Below are 7,502 nucleotides of genomic sequence, written 5' to 3'. Positions count from 1 at the left end.
TGAGTAGGTTTCCTTTCCCCTGGAGCTTTGCTCAATGCTAATATTCCTTTGAACAGGGGCTATAACATCTTAAAAGAGCTGTCTGCAAACTCTAATGATAACCTGCAAGGCACATCAAAACACTGTGCTTTGAGGTAATCTGCATTTCAACTGAGCTTTTCTCAGTGCCACTGTCAGCAGTGTTAAAACCCTGGCAGCTTTTATCAATGTAAATATCGTGTGTTTTCTTTTTCTAGTAGAGATTCACTTTTTATTTTCCCCTGCTTTGTTGTAGACTCTCATAAGAGAATTTCTGGTCTTCCAAACTGTTTCATCTCTTATAGTCTGTCCTGGTATTATTTTCATAATTTGCCACCAAAATAATTATCCTGTTTTAGGATTTAGATCAAAGGAAGGTGTCATAATCTGTATTGTATTTTATTGCTGAAGGAGCAGGTTATTGGCAAAATAATTTTACTGTATTGGGTGTGTACATCTAAGAATCTTAAGCGTGTCTAATGAGTCAGGGTTCTTATAGGATTCTTAATTATGTTTCGTTTTTTTTTTAGTAGCCACTACAAGTTGTTTGCTAATATTAATACTTGCTCAAAACAAGCCAACACATGATAGTCTTTGCCTAAAAATCTCTTTGAAGAGAACATAAAAGTGAGATAGTGCTCTTGAGGTTTTTTTTTTTCAGCACTAATCCTCCCTAAGACTCTTAAAATTTATTCCCAACTCTCCATAATTCGTTTGTTCTGTTCTAACCTGACATAATTTCTACTCTTATAATGTTAAACTTAAAAGTTCACTTGTAAATCTTTAGATTTATGAAATGTTCTTTCCCATTGACAAACCAGTTTGAATGAAGGAAGCTTTTGAAAGATTACTTAGCAAATTGCCCTGAGTCTTTGTCGTTAATGGCTAGATCATTATTTCTCACAGCAGGGCTTTGGAGGCCAGGAGAGTTTGCTAGCGCTCTGAAGTTCTCTGTCCATCCCTTCTAACCTTAGACATTGTGGGAGGGATGGAGGACAGTCTCTCTGATTGAACAAACTGCCCATCTGTCTGACTTCAGGAGAAATTTTACTTGTCTACCGTCTTGTCCCGTGGTCTTTAAATTGAGAGCTGTACATTTAACTGTCTGTTTTCTAGCTTTTGTATCGTGGGAGTCATGAAAAACAATCAAGTGGTTCAGAAATACTGGTTAACTTTTGAGTATGTTAACTGTTCCTTAACAGATTTTTAAAATAATACTGTAGTCTCCATCTGCTTTGTGGAATTTGAAGTCAGATGATAATGAAATGTGAAAAATGTAGTGGGAATTACCAATAGAGACTAAGTTGTTCCATTAAAATATGTCCAGCAAAGTAGATTTGCTCTGATTGGAACAAAAAAAGGTCATGGCATGAAGATAGTTTTGGTTTTGGTTTTTTTCTCCTTCATAATACTGTACCGGTAGCAAATAAGAGCAACTCCTCAAAAATGTAAATGAAAGTTAGTGTTAAAATTGGCTGGAAATAATGTAAAGGTAAAATATTGCTGTTTTCACAGCCATTTTCATGTTTTAATTTCTGCGGTAACTCTGAACTTCCATTGTACAGCTCAGGAAATTGAGACTTGGAGACTGGGAAACCTGGCAGACGTCACAGAGCTGCTAGCAATCCAAGCTTCAGCTCAGGCCTTCTGACTCGGAGTGCTCTTCTGTGTTCACATGCATGCTTCCCAGATCGTAAATTGCAGCTCACTTTAACTTTAGAAATGGTCCACTCAATAAAGTTTTGAATGAAGCAATTTCCAAGTTAAATTCATACCACCATTTTGAAGTCCTTGCAGTTACTAGCTGGGGAGCAACATAGTACAATATAGCAAAACTGGCACAATTAGAATTTTCCCAGGCTTAACAAATACTACAAATACTCTTTGATGTATCACTTCTCTCATTAGAAATGTTATTGGCTGGCCCTGGCCAGTGTGGCTCAGTTGGTTGGGCGTTGTTCCCTGCACCAAACTGTTGCCGATTCGATTCTTGATCAGGGCACATTCCTGGGTTGTGGGCTCGGGTCCCTGTTAGGGGCGTGTGGGAGGCGGTGGACCCATGTTTCCCTCTCACATCAATCTTTCTTTCTCCCTCTCCCTCTAAAAATCAATTAAAAAATTTTAAATGACTGGCTGGGGAAGATACTTATTTATAAAAATATGTTCTATATTCTACTGGTAATTGGTTAATACCCGTTTTCTATTGCCTTCCCAACCCCCCCCCCCCCCCAAGAAAAATATTTTAATTTTATAATGCTGGCTCAGATTTTTTGGGACTCTGGGGGGATATTAGAGAAAAACTAGTCCTACTATCTCACACTTCTCAAATTCTAGTTTAGAATTTGGAGATATGAAGTAGTCTGAGGCAGAGATACCTTAAAGTAAGGTAGCTAGGACTAGAAACCTGTTTAGTCTCTTACTCTTGATCTTTCTGTAGTACTGGTCATTCTTAATGTCTTAAGTCTGGAAACACTTGAGAACTCAAAAAGCACTGATGCCAAGTGCCTACTCCCAAAGATCCTGATTTTATTTGTTCAGGAGTACTGCCTGGACCTCAGCATTTTTTAAAGTTCTCCCAGTGATTCTCATGAGCTGCCAAGGTTGAAAACTGCTGTTCCCTCCCCTCCCCTCCCTTTCCCTTTCTCCCCCATTGACCTCTCCCTGGCTGCTCCCACCCCCCAGCACATGCCCTCACCCCCCCGCCCCCCGCCCCACTCTCTGTGTCCATTGGTTATGCCTATATGCATGTATGCATGCATACAAGTCCCTTGGTTGATCTCCACCCCCCCCCTTCCCTCTGAGGTTTGATTGTCTGTTTGATGCTTTTATATCTCTGGATCTATTTTTGTTCATCAGTTTATGTTGTTCATTATATCCCACATATGAGTGAGATACTTATCTTTCTCCAACTGGCTTATTTCACTTAGCATAATGCTCTGCAGGTCCATCCATGCTGTTGCAAATGGTAAAAGTTCCTTCTTTTTTTACAGCAGCATAGTATTCCATTGTGTAGATGTACCACAGTTTTTTAATCCACTCATCTGCTGATGGGCACTTAGGTTGTTTCCAAATCTTAGCTATTGTAAATTGTGCTGCTATGAACATAAGGGTGCATATATCCTTTCTGATTGGTGTTTCTGGTTTCTTGGGATATATTCCTAGAAGTGGGATTACTGGGTCGAATGGGAGTTCCATTTTTAAGCTTTTGAGAAAACCCCATACTGTTTTCCACAGTGGTTGCACCAGTCTGCACTCCCACAAGCAGGCATAAGGGTTCCTTTTTCTCCACATCCTGGTCATCACTTGTCGTTTGTTGATGACAGCCATTCTGACAGGTGGGAGATGGTACCTCATTGTCATTTTGATTTGCATCTCTCAGATGATTAGTGACTTTGAGCATGTTTTCATGTGTCTCTTGGCTTTCTGTATGTCCTCTTTCGAAAAGTATCTATTTAGGTCCTTTGCCCATTTTTTGATTGGATTGTTTATCTTCTTTTTGTTAAATTGTATGAGTTCCCTATAAATTTTGGAGATTAAACTCTTTTCAGATGTAACATTGGCAAATATGTTCTCCTATGCAGTGGACTCTCTTGTTGTTTTGCTGTGCAGAAGCTTTTTATTTCAATGTAGTCCCATTTGTTTATTTTTCTCCTTAGTTTCCATTGTCCTAGGAGCTGTATGTCTGATATTTTGCTGCCTATGGATTCTTCTAATATTTTTATGGTTTCTCGTCTTATGTTTAAGTCCTTTATCCATTTTGAGTTTATTTTTGTGTATGGTGTAAGTTGGTGGTCTAGTTTCTTTTTTTTTTTTTTTTTTTGCATGTATCTGTTCCATGCCCTTTCTCTAGGTAATTTCATCTCCTCCTGTAGTTTTAGTTACAGCCCATATGGCGACAATTCCCAAACTGAATTACTGAAATACTAAATTGAAACAAATTGTCCTAGCCTCTAATCCTTCTAGCCATCTGATTACTTAGCACTTTCACTAGGATATCTTGTACACAACTCAAACTTGGCATGTCTAAAACTGAACTCAAAATGTATATAACACACATACACACTTTTTCCAGTATCTCTGGTTCCCTGAATATACCATTTTCCTGGCTTGGAAAATGGAAACATGAATCATGTGGGAAACCTGCCTTTCATTTGTTTAGCAGGTTCTAGTCATGACATGTTGCCTCTTTAACCTTCTAAACACCACTTCCAACACCCTAGTCCAAGCTTCTGTCTTCTCTGGCTAGAATCTTGCTTAGAGATCTCCCTCTGTTCATTCATGCTCCCTTCTAAGTTTTCTCTGTACTGCAGTCTTAGTGATCTTTAAAGAAATACAAAGCTGATTGTGTCCCTCTCCTAGTTGAACGACTTTAGTGGTTTCAGATTGCTCATAGGACAAAAACTAGAATCCCAGACCCTAGCCAGTAAGACCCTCTGTGGGCTCTTGTCCTTCTCTCTCCAGTGTCATCTCACGCCATGCTTCTTAGTCTTTGTGCTTAGACCTCACAGATTCTTCTGTCAATTGTATTCCTTAATTTAGGGCTTTTGCACATGCTGTTCATTTGTCTAGAATGCTCTTCGCTTTTCTCCCTGCCTGTGGCTGGCTACTAGTCATCCTTTAAGTTTCAGCCTAAAAATCCCTTCTTTGGAAAAGTTTCCTTGATCATTCAAACCAGGCTATATCTCATCATTAAACTGTCACAGCTTTATGCATTTTCCCCCTTGAGTACTTAAAGCAATAAACAAATGGTTACACAGTTAAAACCAGAAGTTGGCAAAACTATAGCCCATGGACCAAATCTGGTCAGCTACCTGTTTCTGTGTGGCTTGTAAGCTGATGATACCCTGAATGGCAAGCTGGAACTCTTGTTGCAGGTTCTTGTCCCACGAAGTTTGAAGAATAAAAATTTGCAGACTAAAGGATTTTAAGCAAAAGTATGGAAATTTATTGCAAGCATATACAAACTTCCCCCTGGAGAGGGGTCCCCAAATGTGAAAAACCTGTTCTCTCTCTCTCTAAAATGGGAAAAACCTTCTCTCTCTTCCAAAATGGGAAAAAAAAACAGTGAAGTCTCTTCGTCTAAGGGTTTATAAATGCTGGTAAAAGTTAACAGAATAATATTAATTGCTCGTGTGGTTTTGACTCAAGTAGACTTTATTGATTTGCTGAATAAATTGAAATGACCCTGTGGGGACACTGTTTGACAACATACATTGAAAGCCATAAAAAAGTTGACATCCTTAGTAATCCAAAAGTACAGTTATTCTATATGCAAGAATCTTTCCATGTGGCATTATCTGTAATAGCAAAAGGATTTAATTTTAAACATAATTGTTTCTGGTGTAAAAATTTTTTAAAATAAAATTCAGTTGAATTTTGTCTATAATATGTGTCTCATTTTGCCATTAACCCCAAAGAAATGATCCTTAATGGGTGAGTGACCTTTGCTGTCCTTGTAAGAAATCCTTTCCCTATTGCTGCTCGAAAGGGCTCTTAGAATTCAGAGAATTGAACCCCATCTTGTACTGGCAGGGGTATGGTCTGTATAACCAGATTGTAAGGTTTTGAATTTCAGGCCTGTCACCAGCTGGGTTATGTGAGTCAAATCCTTAACCTTTGGTGCCTCAGTTTCCCCAGCTATAAAATGGAAACAATAATAAAACCCACCTCATTGGATTGTAGCAAACTGCACAACCCATGAACAAATCTTAGACATTACAATATTAATATAAACTAAATCTCTTGGATGTCCTCATATCCATTAATCCTTCCATAAAAACAAAATTTAAAAATCCTGTGTATGGGATTTGGAAAAAGGACCTGACTTACAAAATTTTTAAGCAGTCAAGAAGATGACTGCTATGGGTGAAATAAATAGCAGTCATAGTAAGGACAAGCTAAATCGGGTGGTTAGGAGTTCAGGGAATTGGGGAAACCAAGAAGGGTGGACTAGTTGGACTACTCTCGGAAATGACCTTTGATCTGGCCTTGAAGGATGGGTTTAGAAAAAATAGGAGGATAGAGAGGTTTTAGTAGAAAGTAGGGAGAAGAGGGGACGTACCAGTAAAAGGAATGGTTTGAGCAAAGGCAAGGAAGCCTTTAACTTAGTGCATGTCAGTTTCAAAAGTCGTCCTGGCTGGAGTAGAGAGAAGAGAGGTTACATGCAGAGAAGGCATTCATTATTTCAAGGGGAAAGAAACAGGCTGACATGGAGGGTTTTTCAGAATGATTGAAGGAAGATTCACCTGACAGCATAGTCTGTGCCTGAGGTGGCAGAAGGGAAAGCAGAAGCATCCGGGCAGTTGTTCACTAACTGGAACCAAATAGTGTAAATGGGGAACAGAGAAGTGGCATTACGCAGTCGAAATAGGACAGACTTTCCTGACTTAGTCTCAATATGTGGGATGAAGAAGACAGATAAAGCCAGATTAGAATGCCACATAATTGGAGAAAGGTCTTGTGATTGATAGACATGGGAGTTGAGATGGAGACTAGTACCTGGGCAGGAGAAGATGAATTCAGTTTTATATAGACTGAGTTTGAGGTGATACTGATGTTAATACCTCCATGCAGCAATTTCCCACAGGCAATCGAAGACCCAGCACTAGATTTCAAAAAAGGTTTTAGGTCATTTGCATAGAGGAGATGCTTTTAAGGATGGGTGGTCTCTGAAGGAAAGGGAAGTGCTTGAAATAAGAGAGCAGACAACTAGGGAGGGAATGCAGGGAATAGTGGTGACCAGTCATTAACTGGGGGTTATTCTGCACTTGTTTCCCTACTTGTCTGCTCTCATATAATTTCATTTTATTCCCACAACTCAGATGGGTGCCAATATTAGCCCCATTTTACAGATTAGGAAACAGAGGCTCAGAAAGTTCAGCTAGCTTGCCCAAGGTCCCCCAATTAGTATACATCCAGAGCAGTTGAAAGCCTGCCATTTCCTGCTGCACTGAGAATTGCTACATTTAAGTAGCATATTAAATGCACCTTAGATATCACTTCTCTGTCACTTAAATTCAGAGATTGTGTGTACCCTTTACTCACTTTAAAGAGTGAGTTAGTGTATGTATGTGTGTGCGTGTATCTATAATGGGAGGGATAATGTTACTTTTAAATCCATGCACCTCAAACTAGAGGTCAAGGTGTAAAAATTTGGAGCAGAGCCTGTGTAAGTGGTGGTTATAAACTTCAGACTTTGGGAACCCCTGACCACTGTGCATTTTCTCCTGGGCCTTTCTTCTAAGAACTTAAGTCTGAACAAGTCGATCATGGCCATAAGTTTACTAGGTGTGACTACTATTGTGGTCTTTCCTATTAACTCAGATTCTTGAGAATACAGTGTTAAATAAAGAATATGTGTAGAGCCCAGCTGGTGTGGCTCAGCGGTTGTGCGTTGACCCAGGAACCAAGAAGTCACCAGTTTGATTCCCAGTCAGGGCACATGCCTGGGTTGCAGTCTCCATCCCTGGTGGGGGCGGTACAGG

Source organism: Myotis lucifugus, unplaced genomic scaffold (genome assembly GCF_000147115.1).
Source record: "Myotis lucifugus unplaced genomic scaffold, Myoluc2.0 scaffold_43, whole genome shotgun sequence".
In the NCBI taxonomy this organism is placed as follows: Eukaryota; Metazoa; Chordata; class Mammalia; order Chiroptera; family Vespertilionidae; genus Myotis; species Myotis lucifugus.
Note: the sequence above shows the minus strand (reverse complement) of the source record.